Genomic DNA, 26,060 nt, shown 5'->3' with positions numbered 1-26,060 from the left:
TTATATCATTGAAAAAAGATAAAATAACTGAATTAGGAGGCCAATGAAAGCTCTTTGATGAAGGTTGCAATAGTGCTTCTGCAGAAAATAGTTGAATTTCTTAAAGGAGTTTGACCTAATAGTAAGACTTAGTTGTTGATTTTAAAAGGGTAAATTCCATTATCATACCATAACAGCTACTCCAAAAACAGAACTTCCTGTTCCTGTTGATGATTTCCAGTGTCAAGTGAATGTTTACCTAAAAAGATACCATTAAACATTTAAACTATATTTATTTTTAGATTGGTTGTCTTAAAAATATGTTTTAGTTTTTAAGGAAATGAAGTAATTTTCAACTGTTGAGAGAGAGCGCACTTAACAGGAGTAGCAACACTTATCTTGATTTCTCTAGTTATCCTCATTCCTTTCATGGTGTTTTGCTTCTGAGAAATAAGTTTCACGGTTGTGTGGGTAATTGTTCTCCTGGTTTGTTCAGTTCCCTCCCCCTCTGTGAACCTATAAACTAGAAGTCTTACAGGAACTAAGGTAGTGGTGGTTTTCTTTGTGATGATAGGGGTGTTTAAATTTGTAGAGACAGATACAAAGTCATCAATTCATTCCACACAAAAATCACCCACAAGCCCCCACTTAATGACCTTTCTTCCTCTTTGCTTCTCAGAGATTTTCTTACTATTTCCATTACCTTGGAAGTAGAATCTTGGGACTTGTGCACTTCCTATGACGTAGATGAACTATAAATATAAATAATCATGCAGTGAAAAGGTGCCTGTTCTGTGCCAGGCACTGTGGTAGGCCCACAGGGTTAAAAGATGAGGATTCTAAGTCTAAGATGAATCTGCAGATTGGTTTGGATAGTAATATCTTTGAATTGCTTCAAGTGCTGCCTGATTTTTATCTATTTTTTAAAAGAAAAATAACACCTTAAAAGTCATTTAATAACACCTTAAAAGTCACTACTGAGACAGTATGGAAACCTGTTTCTTAGAAATTTACTAATAGCTTTTTATTTTTATTTTATTTTATTTTTTGCAATCCAATCTTTTAATTGAGACATGGAATTTTTCCTTTACAACTTTTTGCCCTCAATATGTTAGCAGGGTTTCTGTCATCTTCTCACATTGATTTTGAATGACAGCTTACACAAAGATATTCACAGAGAAGATAGACTTGGATGCCTTGAGTTCTGCAGGTGATTACTGAAATCTACTTAATTTAATTGACTCCAGATGTCCCGTCATTTGGGCTAACAGCCTTTTAAAGTACTAATTATTCTTACGTGACCATTACTTTTTCTTTAAGCATATTCGATGAACAGCTAGCACCCACTGGCTGTTTGGGAGAGGAGTTGCCCCGACCTGAATACATGTTTGAAACACAGCTCTGATGCTCTGTGCCAGGATGCCTTAACAGACTTCTGCCAGCGTTCCTACCTTCTCAGCCTGCTGCCTCACCCTTGTTCGTCCTCACTCAGTGTCCCGGAGGCATGCCTGCCGGCTCTAGAGCTGTTGGCACAGTTAGCAGTGCCAGTGCAGCTTTTAAAGATCCTTTCAAGTTGGAGGTATTGCCACAAGGTCCGGCTTTGCTCGGGAGGGTGCGCAGCCCCGCAGGCCAGGTGGGACTGGAGCTCTTTCGCTCCGGATTGGAGTCTGTCTGTCCTCAGTTGAATTCTGACAGCTGGTTTTGGACGTGACTCTGTTTTGCAGTTAGTGGTGGCAGAGGACACATGGCTGACCAAGATGAGAAAGCGTTATTCTTCTGTGTTAGGGAAATAAGTGCTGGGCTGGGATGGAATTCAACTGTGTTTAGGCTGGGATTGCTCCCTTTGGATTCCCAGAACTATTGTAATATCCTGTTTTCATCTTTTGGAATCAGCACTTAAAAAGTGGCGAAAATACCCAATTGCTGCTTTTCAGTTTGCATTGATTACCACATTCAAGTCCTAAAAGGTACCAAGCTTCTGTTGCTGAGAATTCAGGGCTTCTATGGCAATTGGAATTTCTTCTGAGAAATAGAAGTGAATGATTTTCCATGGACTCAGTAAATGATTTCAGGCTAGGTTCTGGAACAATGAATTTTTAGGGGACAATACAGGTGGGATTTTGTTTTAAGGGTCTTCCTTGAAATAAATGGAGTTTGTCTTGTCTTGGACTTATGGATTTTGTTGTTGTTTTGATTTAGAGATAAAGTTTTTTGAGGTATTGGCATTTTTTTTTAGTGTGAGTTCAGCTGTATGCTTATTTAATTTGAGTAAACTTTAAAAGTGAACGTGAAAACCTGTGACTTTATATGCATATATCCAGTAATTAGCATTTTCATTCATGGTATTTTTTTGCCAACATTGCTATAAAATGCTTTTGATTAGAAAACAATGCAAAAAATACTGTAAGTGTGCCATTTTAAAGGTTGCCTGAGCCATCTGCAAGATGAAATTATTTGTAATATTATAAAGTCAGTCATTTATAAATACAAAATTGAAATTGGGAATCAATCCCAGTTATGTTGTCTTTTCTAATATAAAACCATAATTCATATAGGTATGCAATAGTTCATTCACTTGTTCAGTTCTACATGAGAAACATGTACCATCCAAATTAAATTAAAAAAATAGAGTTGTAGTCTTCCTGATAAATGGCACATTTATTAGATGTTCACATTTATTCAATGAAATGACAAGAGAAGCTTTATTTGAATCAATACACAAATATGTTAACTTGGAAATACTGTATAACACAGTCTTGGTTTCCAGTTTTATACAATAATGTTGAGTTAACCAGTAGGATTTTTTAAAAATTAAGTTTGAATTTTCAATTTAAAAATTAAATTTGAGGCAAGCATTGACAGAATCCATAAATAGTGTGTTTTACAAATTTTTATGTGGAGCATTGTGATTCCTGGGAAAAATCCATAATAATAAAAGCATAATATGCTAATTAGACTTAGGTCCTTTTAGATGTCTTTCCGGACGACCTTCTGGATAAAGCCAGGCTTGGAGGGAAGCCCGGCCCCGGGGTCCAGAGGGAAGCCGGTGCTGGCAGTGGGGGAAGGAAGCCTTCTCCTCTTGCATGAATTTCGTGCATCCGACCTCTAGTCTTTGCATAAACACACGGTTGCCTCTTCTAAATGCCATCTAGAAATGAGTATGAGTTGCCTGCCAAACTGACATGGGTCACAAAACCAACAGGATGTTTTAATGTTTTTTATTCAGAGATAATTGGAGGAACTCTTTTACATCATAGTTGTCTGACAAAGTTACTAAAAATGTTTATCATATAATCTCTTACCTTCTAGAAAGTGACCATGCCATATTCTCAGGAGTAGGGAGTTTGCCTTCATTCCGTCTCCTCCATGAAAACTTAGCTTTGATGCTGTCTTAAGGTTTCATGTGAAGACATGCTCCTTTCCTGTTTAATAATTAAGAGTGTTCAAAATGGTAGCATTTACACTGAAATTATAAAATCAGCAAAATCATAAGTATTTTATCTTTTGAGTAAAATACCCTCATGTATGTACTGATATCCTGTCATTCTTTAGCATTTACAATGTTTTCAACTCAGTATAGAGCCAATCACCACTTTAGGCAGCTCATAAAGTTTAAGTCAAGTTATAAAACTGGAAAGGACAGTTTTATAATCTAGATTTTTTTAAAATTTAATAAATCTTTATTGTTCAGATTATTACAATTGTTTCTCCTTTTTTCTCCCCATAGCTCCCATTTACCCAGTTCCCACTACACCCACTGCCCTTACCCTCCCTCCCATTGTCCTCATCCATAGGTGTACCATTTTTGTCCAGTCTCTTCCTGCACCCCCCACACGCCTTTACCCCTGAGAATTATCAACCCCCTCCCATTCTATGCCCCTCATTTTATTATATTCATCAGTTCTGTTCCTCAGATTTTTAATTCATTTGATTTTTAGATTCACTTTTTGATGTGTATTGTTCATAATTTTTATCTTTACCTTTTTCTCCTTCCTCTTCTTAAAGAATACCTTTCAGCATTTCATACAATATTGGTTTGGTGGTGATGAACTTCTCTAGCTCTTTCTTAATTGTGAAGCTCCTTATCTGACCCTCAGTTCTAAATGATAGCTTTGCTGGGTAGAGTAATCTTGGTTGTAGGTTCTTGCTATTCATCACTTTGAATATTTCTTGCCACTCCTGTCTGGCCTGCATAGTTTCTGTTGACAAGTCAGCTGACAATCGTATGGGTACTCCCTTGTTGTAAGTAACTGTTTTTCTCTTGATGCTTTTAATATTCTCTCTTTGTCTTTGCTCTTGGCATTTTAATTATGATGTGTCTTGGTATGGTCCTCTTTTAATTCCTTTTGTTTGGGGTTCTCTGTGCTTCCTGGACTTGTAAGTCTATTTCTTTCACCAGTTGGGGGAAGTTTTCTGTCATTATTTCTTCAAATAGGTTTTCAGTATCTTGCTCTCTCTCTTCTTCTGAAAACCCCATAATTTGGATATTGGTACACTTGAAGTTGTCCCAGAGGCTTCTTACGCTATCTTCAACTTTTTTCTCTTTGCTTTTCTGGTTGAGTATTTTTTGCTGCTTTGTATTTCAAATCTTTGACTTGATTCTTGTGATTCTCTAATCTGTTGTTGGATCTCGGTATATTATTTTTTATTTCAGTCAGTGTATGTTTAATTTCTTGGTGGTCATTTTTCATATCCTCGAGGGTCTCACTAAATTTATTAGCCTTTTCTAAAAAATTCTTGAAAAACCTTATAAGTGTGGTTTTGAACTCTATATCCAGTAGTTTGCTTTCCTCCATTTCTTTTGTTTGTGATTTGTTTCCTTGTCTCCTCATTTTCACTGCTTCCCTGAGTTGGCAGGGTAACTTTGTGTGCTAGGTGTCCTATATGGCCCAATGTGTCAGCCTCCCAGTTACCTGAGGTGGACACTCTTGGTGCACCCCTTTGTGGGCTGTGTGTACAGCCTTGTTGTAGTTAAGTCTTGATTGTTGGTGTCACTGAGAGGAATTGACCTTTAGGCTAATTGCTGTGAGGACTTGCTGTGTCTATAATGGAAGAACTGCTGTGCTGGAGACACACTTATGAGCAGGACTTACTTCAGTGGGGCTTTGGTGCTGAGTCTGCCTCTTGAATGTGTCACTAATGGATGTGAGGAGTTGAAATCTGGTGTTGTCTTACACAGACCACTAGATACTCTGCCTTCTGGATCTCCAATGGGTGCAGATCAGCTACTGTCTGAGGCCACCCAGCATGAACTACAGCGGGAACTACAGTTTTATCCTCTTTGCTTGGGATTTGGAGGTTTGGAGCTGTCTTACCAGAGCTGCAGTTTGTTAGGTTAAGCTGTGATAGGGCAGGCCATTTATAAGCAAAAGCTGCTGCCTGGAGCTTGGGTGAGTATGTAGATTGTGCGGAGCGAGTCTCAGGGTGTCACTAGGCTAGGGCGCGGCAAACAGCGATGGCTGCCAGTCAGCCTTCTCTGCGTTTCTGAGTTTCCCAGTCCCCGCGTCCCGCACCGCAGTGAACAGTGATTGCTACGTGCACCTCTGCAAGAAAGCCACCCTCACTTTCCGACCCGATGGCTGGCAGTGCAGCTTCTCCCCTAGGAGTTTGGGTCCCCAGCGTCTCCCCAGACACTGGAGTTCAGAATAATTGGAGCTTGTCTCCCTTTGGGTTGACAGAAGCAGCTTTCAGCGCTTGTGCACGCCTCAGTGCTCTTTCCTCTTTCCTTCTAGTTGACGAACTTCCACCCAGCTAGCTTTCCCGTGGTTCTGAGTGATAGACGTTCTGTCTTCTAGTTGTAGTTTTAAAATCGTTGGGTGAGGCACCAGTATAGGTGTTTACCTATGCCGCCATCTTGGTTTCTCATCTAAAACCTAGATTTTTTAATCTACTAGGTTTTTTTGGCTCTCAAGTCTTCTACTTTCACTTCTTTTTAGTACTTTATCTATTTTAATTTTAACTGATTCTAGAGTAGTTACCCATCACTTTCTCAGGAGACTACACAGCCCTCTAATCTCATAATCAGGACACATTTTTAGTTTAGAATTTTGGAAACATGCCAAATTTAGAGCATATTACTTTTTTCAACTTAGGATATCTAGAGTACCAAGATAGCCATATATGAAAGAAGTTTGTAAAACAGCTTCTAACTTATGTTAGTTTCTAATATAGCTTCTAAGAAAAGCCAAGGCAGCTAATATCAATAATTGTCAGCTTTTTGCTTCTGCAGAAGTAATACATGATGATGCTGAAGGTCAGAGGCTTTTTTTTTTTTTTAATATATATATTTTATTGATTTTTTACAGAGAGGAGGAGAGAGGGATAGAGAGTTAGAAACATCGATGAGATGTTTACACACCCCTCACTGGGGATGTGCCCACAACCAAGATACATGCCCTTGACCTGAATCGAACCCAGGACCTTTCAGTCCACAGGCCGACACACTATCCATTGAGCCAAACTGGTTTCGGCAAGGTCAGAGGCTTTGCCTAAATTGCATAAGTGTATAAGACTGACTTTTTAAAAAATATATTTTTATTGATTTCAGAGAGGAAGGAAAAGGGAGGAAGAGATAGAAACATACATGATGAGAATCATGGATTGGCTGTCTCTTACAAATATCCCACTAGGGGTCGAGCACACAACCCAGGCATGTGCCCTTGACCAGAATCGAACTGGGATCTTTCAGTTCACAGGCTGATGCTCTATCCACTGAGCCAAACCAGTTCGGGCACAAGACTGACACTTAATACAAGAGGAGACACTCTAAGTTTAATTTAGTGAATTAGTTAATGTAGCTGACAGATTAGGTTCTTACTGGGTTCCTAGTGTTGAGAAACATGCAAATGTAATGGCCACTGAAAAAGTGGATTTTCTGTCTGTGAGTAACAATTCAGGAAGAAATAGGAAATATGTTTTAAAACTCTGGTTTAGTTGGTGCTTACTTGTCACACTGCTTTTCCTTTTAATATAAAACTGATTGTCATTTAAAGAAATTGCTTTGAGACTACAGTTTTGGTCAAATGTTTTTTAAATGCTGATTTTAGATTCACTTCATTTTATTTTTATTTATTTTTTTTAATATATTTTATTGATTTTGTACAGAGAGGAAGGGAGAGAGATAGAGAATTAGAAACATCGATGAGAGAGAGTCATCGATCGATCAGCTGCCTCTTGCACACCCCTACTGGGGATATGCCCGCAACCAAGGTATATGCCCTTGACTGGAATCGAACCCGGACCCTTCAGTCCCCAAGCCGACGCTCTACCCATTGAGCCAAACCGGTCTCGGCAGATTCACTTCATTTTAGACTCACATTAAATAGGAGTTTGTAGGTCTTCTATGGAGTGAGAAAATGTAGGTTATTCTATTGTTGAAAGGCTGAAAACGTCATTGGCACGTGAAGAAATTGTATGTGTAATGCAGAAGGTGGCTGTAACTTATCCAGAAGACTAGTAAGTACTCAGGTACACTTAGAAGTATAGGAAATCTGTGAAGGTGTGTAGGCAGTCTTCCATAGATGTTAGATGGCTGGCTGTCTGACTTCTAGACACAAGCTGATATGCTGTGGTTTGCCCTGTTTGTCTTTGTGGTTTATCAGAGGAAGTGGTTCTTGTGGGTGAAGGTCTGATCTTGTCAGAGATTGTTGGTGGCACATGCATTGTCAGCTTATTTCCTGTTTTATTGGCTGTTTGGGGCAAGACCTTCGCAGGGAAAGTACTGCTGAGGGGTACTTAAGTTTTTTGTAGTGAAAAGGATGGATTATTATAATGTGTAACATCTACCTCTCGGGAAATGAGGGTTAATGTTTGTGAAGTGCTTTGAGATGCAAGTCTGAATGAACAGACACTTCCTAATCATATTTGCAAGATACTGCTCTGCTCAAATATTGCTCAAATTAAGTAAAAATATGTTCACGTAGTTAAGTTTTACTCTATGGAACTTGACTTCTGTAACCATTCAAGTGTTTAATCAAGGCAAGAGTCGTGGTAAGAATCTTTTCCCCTTTTTTATTTTCTTCTCTTTTTAATAATTTAAACCTACATGGGCTAACTTAGTAGGATAAAATCCCTTGTCTGTAGTAGTCCTATTTGAGTCTTGTTCACAAAACTTAATGCCTAGAGCAAGCTTCCTCACAGTTTACTGGTGTACCAAAAGATGTAACTGAGAGAATTTCCTTGGAGATCAGTACCATGTAACCCACAGCCCTGTGTTCGCTTTGCTGAAACCTACGTCATGCTCCTGTTGTTTATTTATTTTTGCATTTAGCCTTTACCACTTAAAAAAATTAAGTTTTTTTTTTTTTTCCGGGGGGAGGAGAGGAAAGACACTTTTTAAAAAGCTAAATTGTCAACTATTTTTTAGTTTCTCAAGGGTAGAGAGATAGCTCTTAGTCATTTTAAAGTACCGTAACTGTTCTAAAATACGTAGGAAATAAAAAATAGTTCAAATTATCCAAGCCCCTAGATGATGATGTTCAGGATTAAAAAACATACACATGAAAATTCAGTGACATGTGATTGTATAAATACAGTCTCTTGTCTTCTCCCTATCCCTGTACACCCCTCAGTTCTCAGACTGTCTGCCCAGTGTTAACCTACCGGTAGTTAAATTTTTTTGTCTGCTTTCTAAAACATTCTTATAAATATACTAGCCTTTCATTTTAACATGCTTTGTACCTAGCCCCTAGGTATCCATCAGCTTTTGCTAGGTTATGCTACCATAGCAACCCATTCACATTTCTATAGTTTACAACAGTGGCTTATTTCTTGCTTACATTGTATCATGTCCGCTGTGGACTGGCTGCAGCATTTGTGGAGCCCTGGCTGAGGGAAGAACAGAAAACTGGTACAAACATCTGATGGCTCTTCAAGTTTCTGCTCAGTCCGGGTGTCCATCAGTCACGTCGCTTACACATGTCATTGGCCACAGTAAGCTGTGTGGTCAGGCTCCTTGTCAAGGGCCAGTGATGTGGACCTCCGCAGGTAGCACTGCAGATCACATCCTGATGGCAGTCTGCCCACTCCTCTCAGGAAGCCAAGCAGAGCGGGTCATTCAGCCGGAGGAGTGCTCAGTAACTGCGTGGTAAAGGCATTGTTTGGAATCTGGGGAAGTTTTTAATGGAATACATCAAACACATACGAAAACATAGAGACTGGCATGGCGAACCCCGTTTTCACATCATTTCACATCAGTACAGGGACAGTGTTGGCTCATCTGTCTCCTGGTTCTGTTTCTCCACTGGATGATTTTCTGGATATCATCATTTTACCGTAAATATGTTACGATTTCTGAAAGATAAGGTCTGATAGTATCACGTCTTTTAGTAGATTCTTACTGTCTAAACTTACCTACTACCAGGCGTCTTCAAACTATGGCCCGTGGGCCACATGTGGCCCGCAGAGGAGTCTGATCCGGCCCGCCAGGTTTTTTGGGCATTGAGCGCAGCTGAGGTGTTACAGTAGGAATTAGTAGTTCATATAGTCCGGCCCTCCAGCTCTCTGAGGGACCGTGATCTGGCCCCCACTTTAAAAAGTTTTGAGGACCCCTGTTAGACTCTAGTAGGTTGAGGTAATGGCTATGTGGGTTGATAGGTGTTAAGTAGGGAGGGATGTTTATTGAGTGACAGCCAGAAACTTGTTCTGTGTCATTTTGGGTATTTCTGGAGGAGGCTTACAGCAGAATGTCACTTGTGTTTCCAGCATCATCTTTATTCTGAGAGAGAGAGAGAAAAAAAAAGAAAGAGAGAGAGGAGGAAGAAGAGGAGGAGGGAAACTGACTAATCTTACACTTTAGTTTGTAGATTCGCAGGTGGCAGTGAGGTGATCAGAGGGATTTATACAGGCTAGTGAATAAATAGTTATAATTAACATGACAATAGTTTATTTTAATATAGTACTACTATCTAATTTTTAAAGTTCTTTCACTGTATATAGAGACATTTAAAGTAGTCTTTCTAAATATTTAAAAGTTTTGGTTTACTTTAGTTAAGTTCTGTTGTTTACCTCATTTCAGAATCCATGTAACGGCAGTATAAAAATGACTATCATCTATAATAATGAGTGTAATATGCTAATTAGACTGGACAGCTGAACGACCTTCTGAGGGAAGCTGGGTCCTGGGTGCTGGAGAGAAGCTAGTGCCGCAACTGGGGGAAGGAAGGCCTAACCTGCATGAATTCATGCATCGGGCCTCTAGTTAACTTACAAATTTAATTTGGGTTTTTCTTGTCATTGAATTGATTTTGGCTTTTGTTGCTTGGGATAATATAGTTTGTTTTCAGTGTATATGATTTTTTTTTCATGGAGTATAACTTTGACTTGCCATTGTTCGTATTATTTTTCTGTTGTATCATAATTAAAAAATTTATTTTCAAAGATAGTTTGTCATCCCTTAGATTACCTCAAACTCAGTCCACAGAGCCAAATATCAGCAGTACAACGATTGAAATTTCTTTTGAGAGCCAAATTTTTTAAACTTCTTCTAAAGCCACTTCTTCAAAATAGACTTGCCCAGGCTATGGTATTTTGTGGAAGAGCCACACTCAAGGGGCCAAAGAGCCGCATGTGGCTCGTGAGCTGCAGTTTGCCAACCACGGCCTTAGAGTAACGTACTTGTGCTTTGGTTGTGGTTTAGTTTCATGGGCAAGCTGCACAGTTTGGGGAAAGTTTCATGGCTTCAGTTACTTAATTTATTCAGAAGTTCTCCGTGATCAGAGTTCTCGAGACTGTTTGAGTATGTTGCCTGTGAATAGTAAAAAAAGAATCTTACCACTAAGCAATCATTGCTTAATAGGATTAGGATGCTAAGTACAATTGTTTCAAAAAATAGGAACCAACTAAAATATTAAGTGGATAAATAGTAGTGATTATGTTAGTCTTTATTCCCTGGCAAAATTATTTTTGAGACTATCCTGTTTGTCACAGATAAAACACTTTGAAAGGAAAAACTATTTCAGCTCTTAATTTTACATATTTTCCTTTTTTAGCCTTTGTAGGAGAGGAGCAGTGGAAGGGACCTGAATGAGGGGTGTAGAGAACGGGGCCTGGGTGTTGTGTGTGAGACTTGTCCTGCTACTTACTTACCAGCTGAGAGTCATTGGGCAGAGGCACCTCTGAGCAAGCAGTTTAGTTTCCACATCACTTAAAATGGGAATGATAATACTTGATTTGCAGAGTTGTCATGAAGATTAAATGAGAATGTATTTAAATGTCTAGCACCAATAAATTATAGTAGCTGTTACTGTTTAAATTTAAGAATTTAGTTATGTTTTTCTAAAACTGTGATCTATGCTTATAAAAAGACTTTGAATTCATATGAACTTGCTGCTGTTATGACTTTGCCTTGTGAAAATATCCCTTATTCTTTATATTTCAAATTATAGGCTGTTTTTAAAAAATATATTTTATTGATTTTGTACAGAGAGGAAAGGAGAGAGATAGTTAGAAACATTTTTTAAAAAAATATATTTTATTGATTTTGTACAGAGAGGAAGGGAGAGAGAGAGAGAGCTAGAAACATTGATGAGAGAGAGTCATCGATCAGCTGCCTCTTGCACACCCCCTACTGGGGATATGCCTGCAACCAAGGTACATGCCCTTGACCGGAATCAAACCCAGGACCTTTTAGTCCCCAAGCTGACGCTCTATCCATTGAGCCAAACCGGTTTCGGCTATAGGCTGTTTTTAAAATTAAGGTACATTTGGAAGTGAAGAAGAGACTTAAGAGACACAGTTATTTCAATTCAGACTATGAAGCAATAACATTTCTAGTTAAAGAATTGGTTAGATTTTTAGGATTGGGAGTCAACTTTTAAATTTGCTTTCAATAACTCAAAATTTGTCCAGTTCTGTCTTTACCCATTAGTTTATTTATTCAGTAAATGGTAATGTCTGCTCTGTATAGTCATTGTTTTGGTAAAGTTATTTTGAGCTCGTTACCTGTTGATTTATATTTAAGGATTAAGAAATTTACCTGTTAAGAGTGATATTAATTGACTAGTGGCCTGGTGCATGAATTTGTGCACATTGAAAGGAAATTAATTAGAGTAAATATTTTAATATCACTATTCGCCCTTTCTCTGTAATAGAAGTGCCAACCAAATTCATGATCGACAACAACAGATGGAAACACATGCGTGCGATTGGTGCCAGTGAGAGCTTTATATGTATCACACATGCATGAGTCAACTTAGCCTTTTATATATATAGAATAAACTTGCTTAATTAGACCTGCTTTCTGATGTAGCTGAACTTTTTCCAGCCCAGTGAAGCACCCCAACTTCTCTTTTTCAGGTGCTTGTGAGCAACACAGCAGTAAATACAATAGCAACATGAAGCAGATTATTATTTAGATGACGCAGGGAGAACAAAGGGTAAAATATTTAACTACAGCAGTGTCTGACTATATTCTCTGCAGTGAGAAAACCTGAGGTCATTTTCAAGGTTCACCATTTCTTCTTTTCAGTTGGGTCACCTTTCTAAGCTTTCTAAATCTGTTTTCTGGCTAATAAAAAGAAAATAGGATTCCACTGAGTCTCCTATCTACCTACACAGGATTTCTGTGAGTATCAGATGAGATGAGGTATGGGAAAATGCTTCACAGACATTTGGTTACAGTGTGAAATGTTTCCACCTGGCTATGAAGCAAGTGGTGTTTTCCTGGACTGGAGAAACTGCAAGGAGGCTAGTGCTAGGGAGAGGAAGCAGAGTGTGAAGGAAATTATGTCATTACCTGGATGGTTGGACACTTAGCATATTAGTGTGTGTGTGTGTGTGTGTGTGTGTGTGTGTGTATACACACACATATATATAATTGAAGATAAAGATGAGAAGTCCTGTGTATTTATCAGAAGAAGTGGTATGTGAATCATAATTAATGAGTTGAATTTATCTTTTCCAAATTAAAAAAAAATTAATGTAGCTTCCTATCACATATACTATTTATTTATTTATTTATCTATTTATTTTCTTTAATTATATTTTGTTGAGTTAACTAAATTAAAAAGAAAACATGCTATAAGTTGAAATTTAAGAAACTTTAGGTGTTTGGTGCTTTATCTTTTTAAAAATTTATTTTATTGATGAGAGTACTACAGATGTCTCCCATTTCCACCCCCTTTTCCTCCCCTCCACTTATATTTTACCCCATCCCAGGCCTTCACCTCTCTGAGTGTGTGGGCTATGAATGATTTGTATTTCTAAGTCCCTTCATCTTTTTTACTCATCCCTCCAATCCCACTCCCATCTAGCAACCATCAATATGATCTCTGTATCTGAGTATATTTCTGTTCTGCTTGTTCATTTATTTTGATTTTTAGATTCAATTGTTGATAGCTATGTATTTATTGCTATTATATCATTTATATTCTTTATCTTTTTTCTTCTTTCTTAAAGAAGATCCTTTAACATTTCATGTAGTACACGTTTGGTGGTGGTGAACTCCTTTAGCTTTTTCTTGTCTGAGAAGCTCTTTATCTGACCTTCAATTATAAATGATAGCTCTGCTGGGTAGAGTAATTTTGGTTGTGAATCTTTGCTATTCATCACTTTGAATATTTCTTGCGACTCTCTTCTGACCTTAAAAGTTCCTGTTCAGAAATCAGCTGATAGTTGTATGGGTGTTTGTTTTCCTCTTGCTGCTTTTAAGATTCTCTCATTGTCTTTAATCTTTAGCATTTTAATTATGATGTGTCTTGGTGTGGGCCTCTTTGAGTTCGTCCTGTTTGGTACTCTGCACTTCCTGGATTTGTGTGTGTATTTCTTTCACCAGATAAGGGAAGTTTTCTGTCATTTTCTCAAATAGGTCTTCAATTTCTTGCTTCCTCTCTTCGCCTTTTAGAATCCCCGTGATGCAAATGTTGGTAGGCCTGAAGTTGTCCCATGGGTTCCTTAACACTACTTTTTTTTGAATTCCTTTTTCTTTTTGCTGTTCTAATTGGGTGCTTTTTTTGTGTCCTCATATTCCAAATCACCGATTTGATTCTCTACTACATCCTCTACTCTATTGTTGATTTCCAGTAAATTATTCTTCATTTCAGTTAATCTATCCTTCATTACTGATTGATTCTTTTTTATGGTTTCTATGTCCCTTTTCATGCTGTTGAAGTTCTCACTAAGTTCCTTGAAGTTCTTAGTAAGTTTTTTGAGTATCCTTATAACCGTTGTTTTAAACTCTGTAACTGGTAGTTTTCTTGCTTCCATTTTATTTAGTTTTTTTTCTTCTGTTTTTTTCATTATTTTTTTAAACCACATACATGTTATTTTCAAAACTTGAATGTCAAGAGCAAAACTCTGGCTGTTAAATAATAACAACAATGCCAATGCAAAACAAAATGAGAAATCAGAATTATGGACATATTAATATTTTTAGCTACTGAATGAGTCTCTTTTGTTGCTGGTGTAAATTTACTCAGAGTCCTTGGACTTGTTGCACAAGACTTTGCAGAAGACTGGAAGCTAACAGATGCTAGCATGAGCAGGAACATGATTAAAGAAGTAGCTTCCACTTCAGTGTTTAATTTCTTCAGATGACTCCATGTTGGCATCTCATTCTCTTGCATAGCCTTCAGTTTTCTTCTCCCACTTTGCTGTCATCTGGGCAACTCTCAGTCCTTTTGGGTGAAGGGACACAGGAGTTTCCCTGAGTCCATTGTAATGACTGACCTAACACTCTGGTACCCGAATTGGCAGCATTGCTCCTTCTTTCCTTTCATTTGAATCCAGGGTTCGACCCCACAACACTCCGGGCCTGGTTGCTCTGGGCCTGGATGCTGCTCCGGGTCTGGATGCTTCGGGCCTGGCTGCTGCTGCTCCGGGCCTGGCTGCTGCTGCTCCGGGCCTGGCTGATCTGGGTCTGGCTGCTCTGGGCCTGGCTGCTGCTGCTCCGGGCCTGGATGCTTCAGGCCTGGATGCTTCAGGCCTGGCTGCTCCAGGCCTGGCTGCTGTTTTTTCATTTGTGACAAACGTCTTTGTCTTCACATTTTGGCTAGTTCCCTGTGTTTGTTCCTTTGTATTAGGTAGTCTCCAAGACTTGGTAGAATGGCCTTGTATAGTAAGTCTCCTGTAGGGCCCAGTGGCTCAGCCTTTCCAGTCACTTGAGCTGAGCACTCTAGGTGCGCCCCTCTGTGGGCTGTGTGCACTGTTCTATTGTAGTTGAGCCTTGGTTGTGCTGTTGTCGTTGGAAGGGACTGACCCTTAGATCAATCATTTGCCAGAATTGGCTGTGACTACAGTGGAAAAGCTGCTGTGTAGGAGTTGACCCTCGGGGGCAGGACTTGCTTCAATGGGGCTTTGCTGCTCACTGAGTCTGCCTGTTGAGTGTCTCACTTGTGGAAGTAGTAGAGTTGTAATCCAATGTGGTTGAAGCTGACCACAGGTGAACTGGCTTTGGAGCCTCCCAGGAGGTGCAGTCAGCCACTGGCTTTGCCCTGTGCAGGGCCACCTAGCCTGAGCTACAAAGCAATCTGCAAATGACTGCTACTTGTGTTGGGCTTGGAGTTGCTCAGGAGAGACAAAGCTCTGAACCAAGGTGGCTGCTGCTAGTGCTGGGCCTGGAGCCACTTATCAAGAAGTATAAGATAGACGGAAGCCAGCTGCTGTTTGTTTGAGAGGTTTTAGTAAAGTTCAAAGCATGAGTCAAGAGATGCCAGTTATATGGAAAAGCCACTGTGAACGACTTGGATGAGCCTGCAAGTAGGGAGGGACGAGGTGTCAGAGAATCACCAGATTGGGGCGAACAGTATGAGCCAGGTTGATGGGGATTTAGAGTCCTGTCAACTGGCAGGCAGGGTTCAGCAAAGGAACACTGGCCTCTGCTGGCATTGTGTGTGGGAGAAAGCTGCCCCTCCAGCTCCCTCTCTGATTCCAAACAAGTTAGGTCCTCCCAAATGTCCCAGGTCCCTTTCCAGCTGCTGCCCCAGATCTGGAGCTTAGAGGGGTAAATTTGTCTAGTGGCCCTTTAAGAGGAACTACCTGGGACTCCAACATCCTCTGTGTCACTCAGCTACAATCCACGCCAGTTTTAACAGCCCAAAGTTATGGGAATTTCTCTTCCCGGCTCTGGAACTATGGGCTTGGGGGGGTCTTGTGTACTTCTGGATCCTCAGGGAAACCTCTATAGCCAAGATATTCCTCCTGATTTTAAAGCCACCACATGTTCTCATTGGGTGTTTTCTGCTATCTTGTCTTTCAGATCGCTGCTTTGATCCTCTGCTTCATCTAACCTGCTCTTGATTCCCTCCAGTGTATTTCAGTTATTTTATTCTTCACTTCTGACAAGTTCTTTTTTATGTTTTCTATATCCTTATTCATGTTTTCTGTCTCTGTTGAAGTTCTGTGTTTACATATTTTTCATTTCAGTTCATTTAGCATACTTAAAACCAGTGTTTTGAACTCTTCGTGTGGTAGATTCCTTATCTCCATTTTGTTTACTTATTTTTGTGGAGTTTTGTCCTGTGTTTTTCATTTGTGACATGTTTCTTTGTCTCCTCATTTTGGCAGACTCTTATTTTTTGTCCTGTGTTGTTATTTTATCCTGTGTTTTTATGTATTAGGTAGAGCTGCTTGACACTGTGGGCTTACTTAGAAGATGTCCTGAGGGTCCCTTGGTGCTATCTCCCTGCTTATCTAAGCTGGTGCTTCCCGGGTTTCCCCAGTGGGTTATGTGTTGTAATTGAGCTTCAATTGCTGTTGGCATGCTACTGGTTGGGATGACTCTCAGGCTGACTGGTTATGAGAGTTGCCTGTGACTACAGAGTACAAGATGTTGTGTGGCTGCCAATCCCATTGTGGGAGTTGCGTTCTCAGGCTCTTACCAGATGAGTTTAAACTGTGGGAATGTCATTTCTGGAGCTGGTGGGTAGTGGTTTGAAGCCTTCCACTAGGAGTGCTGTTTTTGAAACCTTTCAGAAGGGGTTTCTGTGTAGGCCAATATCTGCCTCTGTTTGTGCTGGGCTTGGGGCTTTTTGGTATGTGCTACAAAGTGACCTGCAGTTGGTTGCTGTTTATGCTGGGTTTCGAGGCACCTGGGGAGGCTGTGATGCCAACCTCGGCCTTCTGTCACATGTGCTGGGCTCGGGACCCTTTTTTGGGGCATCATGATGTGAGCGAGGCTAAGCCACTTAGCAAGAGGCACAAGGTGCTCTGAGGCCAGTAACTGCTTTTTTAGTGTTTGCAGACCTTTGTGAGATTTTTGCGAAAGTCTATAATGGCACTTGAGGCATGGTCTTGTGTGGAGGTATATATGAACTTTTTATTCTTGAAGTGAGTTAATTCTAAATTTTAAAAAGGAAAAAAGAAATCTATGTGTGTGTTTTTTAATGGTATTAAATATGTCTCACCTAGCTGCAACATCTAATTTTTAAATTTCCCCCTTTTCATCATTTTACTTCATTGTGAAATATTGCAAGCATAAATCAAAAAAGAAAACAATCTAGTGAATGTTATTTATGTACCTACTACTTAGCAGCATCTTTTTGTGGGGAAAAGGAAGATAAAGTTGGGACTAACTCCACCTGTTGGCTTGGCCCAGTGGTTGAGTTTCAACCTATGAACCAGGAGGTCCCATGCCCAGCCTTACCCAGGTACTTTCCCGTGAAGGATAAGAGATCAGAGTCATTGTTGGCAGAAGCAACGGCTTTTAGGTCTGGCAGGAGCTTGGTTACCTTTTTCTCCCAACTCTAGAGCAGACTGTAGAAAGCTTGTCTGCCGGTTCCCCAGTTATCTCTCTCAGGCCCCTTAATTACTGGAAGGCAGATCCCTCTTCACCTCAGCTTGATTTTCCAAGAATGCTGCAAAACAAGGTTCTCCTGGGCCTTTAGTGTAATAGCAGGCCATCTATATATATAAAGTTTAAGCGACCATTATGACTGGTCAACTGAACGACTGGTCTATCGATTGCTATGGTGCGCACTGACCACCAGAGAGCAGATGCTCAACGAGGGAGCTGCTCCCTGGTGGTCAGTGTGTTCTTACAGCCAGCTTCCCGTGGTCCCTTCCCCTGGTTGGCTGGCCCCAATCGGCCCTGATCTGGACTGGGCGAGATGGCCCTGATCAGCCCTGATCACTGGCCAGGCCCAGGAACCCTACCCATGCACAAAGTTGTGCATCTAGTAGATAAAGAAGCATCACTGATGGGCAGCTCCTAAGATGCCACATGATTAATAGGAACCTTACACTCTTCAGAGAGGAGGTGCTGGGCTGCCATGTCTTCTTTAGAGAAAACCAGTTAGAAACATTGCTCTTTGAGTTTTTAATTTCTCTCAAAAGATTTTATAGTTTTCAATATAGAGTTTAACTTCACCTTTATTATTTCATGTGTTTTGAGGTTATCTTAAGTGGTATTTATAGTTAATTTTTAGTTTGTTGCTAGTGTATAGAAATAGTTGCTTTTTGAATATTGATCTTATGTACTACTAGAGGTTCAATGCATGAGTAGGCCTTCCTTCCCCCAGCTGCCGGCACCGGCTTCCCTCCAGCATGCAGGACCGGGGCTGTTTCTCTCTGGCTGCCAGCAGGAACCTGGGGCCCAGAATGCTTCGCTCCGGCCTCAGCTTAGTCTGGAAGGATGCCCAGAAGGACGTCTGGTCTAATTAGCATACTACCCTTTTATTAGTGTAGATTACCTTGTTAAACTTACTCCACAAGTTTTTATTTATAGATTCGGGTGGATTTTTTACATTGATAATCATGTTCTCTATGGTTAAAGACAAGTATCTTTTTCTTTTCAGTCTGTAAGCCTTTTAATAATGACCCAGTGTACGGATTTGTGCACATTTAAAGGAAATTAATTAGAAAGTGGCACACAGGGCGGGACTGGGTGAGATGGGCTGGACAGGCCCTGGAGCCAGCTTCCTATGTTCCCTCCCTGGTGTCTGTGAAGTGAACAGGTGAGGTCCCTAGGCCAGGCCCTTGGGGATTAGGCTGAACCTGGCTCTCTGACATCGCCCAAGGGGGTGCTGGAGTGCAAGAAGGCACTCTGCAAAGTTGCTATTGTACAGAGTGTGGAGCACAAACACAAGTGAGCAGTAAACCAGATTCAGGGCCGACAGTGCCTCAGCAACAACATAAGCCATGGCCGATGGTGGGATCGTGTGGCCCTGGGAGGAATCGGGCTCCCTCCTCTCTGATTCCGGGGTGTGTCACCCAAGAACCGCTGCTGCCAAGTCACTGCAGCCCGGCAGCTCCTGTGTTGAGCGTCTCCCCCCGGTGGTCAGTTTGCATCATAGCGACCAGACACTTAGCATATTAGCCTTTTAAATATATAGGTTGCCTTGCTCCTTTAGGCAACATGCTTACTAGAATTTGTGAGAATAGACATGAAGACATCCTTGTATAGTTTTTGATTTTAGGCGAAAGGCATTCAGTCTGCTACTGTTAAGTATGATGTTTTGTGTTTGTTTATATAGATGCCCTTTATCAGTTTTAGAAAGTTACTTTCTATCTTAGTTTGTGAGAGATTTTATCATTAACTAGAGGCCCAGTGCATGAATTCATACACCAGTGGGCTTCCTTGGCCTGGCCTGCAGGATTGGGCTGAAACTGGCTCTCCAACATCCCCCAAAGGGTCCCAGATTGTAAGAGGATGCAGGCCAGGTTGAGGGACCCCACTGGTGCATGATCAGGGCCAGGAGAGACGGGGGAGGTTGGCCAGTCGGGGAGGGAACAAGGAAGGGCTCTAGGTGTGTCTGTCCTGCCCCGCTCAGTCCCGATTGGCTGGACTCCAACAGCAAGCTAACCTACCAGTTGAAGCTTCTGCCCCTTGTTGGTCAGTGCACATCATAGCAAGTGGTTGAGCTGCCTGAGCATATTAGCATATTATGCTTTGATCGATTCAACAGCTGCCTGGATACTTAGCATATTAGGCTTTTATTATATAGGACAAGAGGCCCGGTGCACGGATTCGTGCATTGATGTGATCCCTCAGAGTGGCCTGTGGGAAGCAGTGCGCCTCCATGCTGCTGCAGTCCGGCCTTACCCGCCAGCTCATTGGGCCCCAGCCCACTGTCCGAATTGATCCCACACAGGACAAGGCAGTTCGGTAAGTGGCAGGCAGCCGGTGAGGAGCCTGAGCCGGGCTGGGTGCTGTGCCTTTCCCACTTATCCCAGCCCTGTTGCACCTGCTGCAGGCTTGCACCAGTCAGTCCTGATTGGGAGAGGCTTATGCCACTGCCAGCCGTGAGCTCTGCATCTGGTGCCCGTCAATCAGCTGAGTGGTGCTCCTGCTGTGGAGTACACTGACCACCAGGGGGTAGCTCCTGCATTGAGCGTATGCTCCCTAGTGGTTAATGCACATCATAGTGACCGGTTGACCAGTTGTTTGGTCGTTCAGTCATTTGGCCACTTAGGGTTTCATTTTTATGGATGGGTAAATTTTGTGAAACTCTGTTGCTGCATCTGTTGAGATGAGAATATGGCTTTTCTTTTTCAGAGTGGTGATAATGACATTGAATTACATTGAATTAGAATGTTGAGCCAACCTTACATTCCTGAGTTAAGCCCAATATAGTTATTTATTATTATTTATCATTAGTAGATTTGGTTTGCTAATATTTTGATGAAATTTTCATATTTTGTTCACAAGGGATTTGTTTTTCATTTTCTTGTAATGCCATTAGCTCATTTAAAAATAAATGTATGGCCGAAACCAGTTTGGCTCAGTGGATAGAGCATTGGCCTGCGGACTGAAGGGTCCTGGGTTCGATTCTGTTCAAGGGCATGTATCTTGGTTGCGGGCACATCCTCAGTAGGGGGTGTGCAGGAGGCAGCTGATCAATGTTTCTCTCTCATCGATGTTTCTAACTCTCTATCCCTCTCCCTTCCTCTCTGTAAAATATCAATAAAACATATTTTTAAAAAACTAAAAATAAATGTATAATCATTTATTGATTTTAGAGAGGAAGGAGGAGAGGTAAATAGAAACATCAGTGATGAGAGAAAATCATTGATTGGCTGCCTGCTGCATGCCTCCTAATAGGGATTGAGCCCACAACCCAGGCATTGTGTTCTGATGGGGAATCAAACTGTGACCTAATCCATAGGTCTGCCCTCAACCACTGAGCTGTACCAGATGCAACCATTGCCTCATTTTGATATCAGTGTAATGTTGGTTTCAGAAAATAAGTTGGGAAGGGCCATCTGTTTTCAGAATGAAAGAGTGTGTGTAGAGTGTTATTAACTTTCCCTTTAAATGTTTGTGAGAATTCACCAATGAAATTACCTGAGTCTGAGGATTTTTGCAGGAGAGGGTGTTTTTATCCAACAATTGGTGTCACTACCTAAGAGTACCTAATATCTGACTTTTAGCATCATAGACTAATTACTCAATAACTTTATTATCTATATATATGAAAGTGTAAGTGACCATTACGACTGGACGACCAGATGACTAGCAGGTAGCTTGCATGCACACTGACCACCAGGGGTAGCTCAATGTAGGAGCTGCCCCCTGGTGGTCAGTGCACTTCCACAGCCAACCTCCTGTGGCTGGCCAATCTCCTGTGGTCCTTCCCCCCAGCTGGCCAGTCCTAATTGGCCCCAATTGGGACTGATCAAGATGGCCCCGAATGACCAGGAGGGGACCCCACCTGTGCACAAATTCATACATCGAGCCTCTAGTTTTGGAATAATTTTAGTTACAAAAAAGTTACAAAAGTAGTATAGATAGTGTATTTCACACCTAGTTTTCTTGTTAACATCTTACATTACTATAGTACATCTGTCAAAACTAAGAAACTGACATTGATATTAACTAAATTACTTTAAACTGACTTTATTTAGGTCTCAATAGTTTTTCCTTGAATGGTCACTTTCTATTTTAGGGTCTAGTCTAAGATATCACAATGCATTTGGTTTTCATGTGTCCCCAGTGTCTTCTGGTAACAGTTTCTCAGTTTTACTTTGTTTTCATGACCTTAACAGCCTTGCAGAGTACTGGTCAGATAATTTTTATTTTATTTTATTATTTCTTTTCTTTTTTAAAAACTAAATCTTTATTGTTCAGATTATTACAGTTGTTCCTCTTTTTTCCCTCCCATAGCTGCCCTCCACCAGGTTCCTACCCTACCCCTTACTCTTACCCCCTTCACTGTCCTCATCTATAGGTGTATGATTTTTGTCCAGTCTCTTCCCGCACCCCCCACATCCCTTTCCCCCTGAGGATTGTCTGTCCACTCCCTTTCTATGCCCCTGATTCTATTATATTAACCAAATTCTCTGTTCATCAGATTTTTTAATTGCTTGATTTTTAGATTCACTTGTTGATAGATATGTATTGTTCATAATTTTAATCTTTACCTTTTCCTCCTTTTTCCTCTTCTTAAAGAATACCTTTCAGCATTTCATATAATACTGGTTTGTTGGTGATGAACTTCTCTAGCTCTTTCTTAACTGTGAATCTCTTTATCTGACCTTCAATTCTGAATGATAGCTTTGCTGGGTAGAGTAATCTTGGTTGTAGGTTCTTGCTATTCATCACTTTGAATATTTCTTGCCACTCCCGTCTGGCCTGCATAGTTTCTGTTGACAAGTCAGCTGACGATTATATGGGTGCTCTGTTGTTGTAGGTAACTGCTTTTCTCTTGCTGCTTTTAATATTCTCTCTTTGTCTTTTGCTTTTGGCATTTTAATTATGATGTGTCTTGGTGTGGTCCTCTTTGGATTCCTCTTTTTTTGGGTTCTCTGTGCTTCCTAGACTTGTAAGTTTATTTCTTTCACCAGTTGGGGGAAGTTTTCTGTCATTATTTCTTCAAATAGGTTTTCAGTATCTCGCTCTTCCTCTTCTTCTGGGACTCCCATAATTTGGATATTGGTACACTTGAAGTTGTCCCAGAGGCTCCTTACACTATCTTCATATTTTTAGATTTTTTTCTTTTTGCTTTTCCGGTTGGGTGTTTTTTGCTGCTTTGTATTTCAAATCTTTGACTTGATTCTTGCGATTCTCTAGTCTGCTGTTGGATCTCGGTATATTATTTTTTATTTCAGTCAGTGTATGTTTAATTTCTTGGTGGTCCTTTTTCATATCCTCGAGGGTCTCACTAAATTTATCAGCCTTTTCTAGAAAATTCTTGAAAAACCTTATAACTGTGGTTTTGAATTGTATATCCAGTCATTTGTTTTCCTCCATTTCTTTCATTTGTGACCTTTTTCTTGGTCTCCTCATTTTGGCCACTTCCCTGAGTTGATAGAGTGGCTTTGTGTGCTAGGTCAGTGTTTCCCAACCTTCTCTCATGATGAGAATCACCTGGTGGAGTTGTTAAAACACAGATTCCTGAATCCCAACTAAGAAGTGCTAAACTAGAATTTTTGGGAACATATAGGTAAAATTGTATACTTAACTAGTGCTCTAAGACAGATTTTATATACAGAGCACTAAGTTAGGTATGCAATTTTACCTATATGTTCCCAAAAATTCTAGTTTAGCACTTCTTAGTTGGGATTCAGGAATCTGTGTTTTAACAACTCCACCAGGTGATTCTCATCATGAGAGAAGGTTGGGAAACACTGTGCTAGGTGTCCTATTGTAGTTAAGTCTTGTTGTAGTCAATTAAGGATTGATTGTTGTTGGTATCACTGGGAGGAATTGACCTCCAGACCAATTGGCTGTGAGGATCAGCTGTGTCTACAATGGGAGAACTTCTGTGCTGGAGACACCCTTATGAGGTAAGACTTTTTTAAGTGGGGCTTTGGTGCTCACTGAGTCTGCCCCCTGAGTGTGTCACTTATCGATCTGAGTAATTATAATCTGGATGGTCCCACTCTTTTTTTTTTTTTTTTAATTTATTGAGTTTTTACAGAGAGGAAGAGAGAGGGATAGAGAGTCAGAAACATCTATGAGAGAGAAACATCGATCAGCTAGCTGCCTCTTGCACACCCCCTACTGGGGATGTGCCCGCAACCAAGGTACATGCCCTTGACCAGAATCGAACCGGGGACCTTTCAGTCCACAGGCTAAAGCCCTATCCACTGAGCCAAACCAGTCTTGGCTGGATGGTCCCACTCTGACCCCTGGGTACACTGGCTGTTGGATCTCCAAGGAGGTGCTAATTTAGCCTCTGCCTGAGGCCACCCAGCAGTAGCTATGGAGAGATCTGCAGATTCCTCTTCTTTGTTTGGGTTTGGAGGTGCCCAGATGGGGCCCAGCTGTGAAGCTGTGCAAGCTACTGGGGAACCTTGGGCCTTCTTTAGGATGTCCTGGGTCTCTGACTCAGCTGCAGTTTGTTAGGTAAGTTTAGACTTCAAAGGACCAGCGCATTCATATGCAAAAGCCTCTGTGCACAGCTTGATGGGGCGAAGTCTCAGGGCAGAGCAAACTGCAATGGTTTCCTGTCAGACCTGCCCTATGAAGCGCCCAGGTCCCAGTGTCCCTTGGTAATCGCTGCAAGCACCTCTGAGAGAAAGCTGCCTTTAAGTTCCACCCGATGCCAAACAGTCCAGTTTCTCCCTATATAAGTCTGGGTCCCCAGAGTCTTGCCCAGAACTGGAGTTAAGAGCAGTCAGGAGCTTGTGTCTCCCTGTGGATTGAAGCCAGCCGTGTACTCAGTTGCCAGCCCTCCTTGCACACATGCCTCTGTACCTCTGCACTTTACTTCTGCAGCTCCTCTGAGTCTCAGTGTGCTTTTCTCTTTCCTCCAGTTCTAGAATTTCCAATTAGCCAGCCTTCCTGTGGTTCTGGATGATGTCCGTTTGCCTTTTAGTTTTGTCTTTTGTCTTTTTGTGGTTGTGAGAGGCAGCAATTTTAGGTGTTTACCTATGCCGCCGTCTTGGTTTCTCTTTGGCCAAATAATTTTTAGACTATTCTCTAGTCTGAGTCTGTTGCTGTTTCTTATCAGAATTATGCATTTTGGGAAGAATACAGCAGAGGCAAAAGTGCCCTTTTTATTTCATCAGATCAGGGGTATATGATGTCCGAATGACATCCATAGCACATCATATTAACCACGACTGCTTGACTGAGGTGGTGTTTACCAGATTTCTCCACTCTAAAGTTACTCTTTCTTTGCCTAGTCAGTGTTTTTCAGTGGTTGTGCATTGACCCTTAACCAGGAGGTCGTGGTTTGATTCCCAGTCATAGCACATGCTTGGGTTGCAGGTTCCATTCTAGTGTGGGCATGCAGGAGGCAGCTGATGGATGTTTCTCTCTCATCATTGATGCTTCTATCTTTATCTCTCTCTTCCTTCCTGTCTCTGAAATCAATTTTTTTAAGTTACTTTTTTTTCTTTCCATACTCTCTTTTTCAGAAGCAAATCACTGAAGTCCAATACACACTTGGGGGGGAGAAATATTATATATGATTTGGAATCCTTCTGTAAAGAAGGTTGTGTTTTCCTTTATTTAGTATTTTCCAGCGTATAAGACGACTTTGAAACGAAAAAAAGTCAACCGAAAATCGGGGGCAAAAGACCAAAATTGCACAAAAGTTATCTGCAGATCTTGATAGCAAAGTAAGTCTTTTCTTTGAAGTGGGGAGTAGTCTTATACAGCGAATATAGGCCTAAACCTATGTTTTAACTGTAAAATTAGGGTGTCGTCTTATACACCGGTAAATACGGTATTCAATTCTTTATATCAGTATAAACTAATGTATACTTATTTTATACTTTGAATTCTTGTCCAATACTGTATTTTTATTTTGTTGCTCATATTTTTTAACTTTGAGCATTAGAAAGGCTTTCAGATTGGCACTTACTCCATCTATTTGGTTTTTGACCACTTTTCTACTTTCTGGCACTTGAAAATGCTCAAGGCCACCTTGTATTTTTGTCGCCCTTGTTTTGGAATAACCATTTTACCAAGGGACAAATTCCTTTTATTGGGGGATGGCATTTAGAAACCAAAATGTGGTTGCTGGGTGTGCTCATTGTTATTGAGGTGCCATTACTTTAAGGTCTTCCCTAGGGATTGAGCTAGGTTATACACACACACACACACACACACACACACACACACACACTAACCCATGTGTACCCAGATATCTATACAATTGTTTCTGTGTCCATGTACAGTATATGTATGTTAAGCATGAGTTCATATTGATGTCTCCGATTTTAATCCAGTATCACAGGCTTCTGTGGTCAGGTCTTCC

The 26,060-nt window shown here is 40.8% G+C and overlaps 1 protein-coding gene across 9 annotated transcripts in view; it reads left to right on the top strand.

Annotated features, from left to right (window-relative positions):
• ARHGEF12 (Rho guanine nucleotide exchange factor 12) overlaps positions 1 to 26,060 on the top strand; it is a 202,364-nt gene that overhangs the window by 974 nt on the left and 175,330 nt on the right. The window lies entirely within an intron of this gene.

Source organism: Pipistrellus kuhlii, unplaced genomic scaffold, assembly GCF_014108245.1.
Source record: "Pipistrellus kuhlii isolate mPipKuh1 unplaced genomic scaffold, mPipKuh1.p scaffold_m20_p_104, whole genome shotgun sequence".
Classification (NCBI taxonomy): domain Eukaryota; kingdom Metazoa; phylum Chordata; class Mammalia; order Chiroptera; family Vespertilionidae; genus Pipistrellus; species Pipistrellus kuhlii.
Note: the sequence above shows the minus strand (reverse complement) of the source record. Positions and strands in the feature narration are given on the sequence as shown.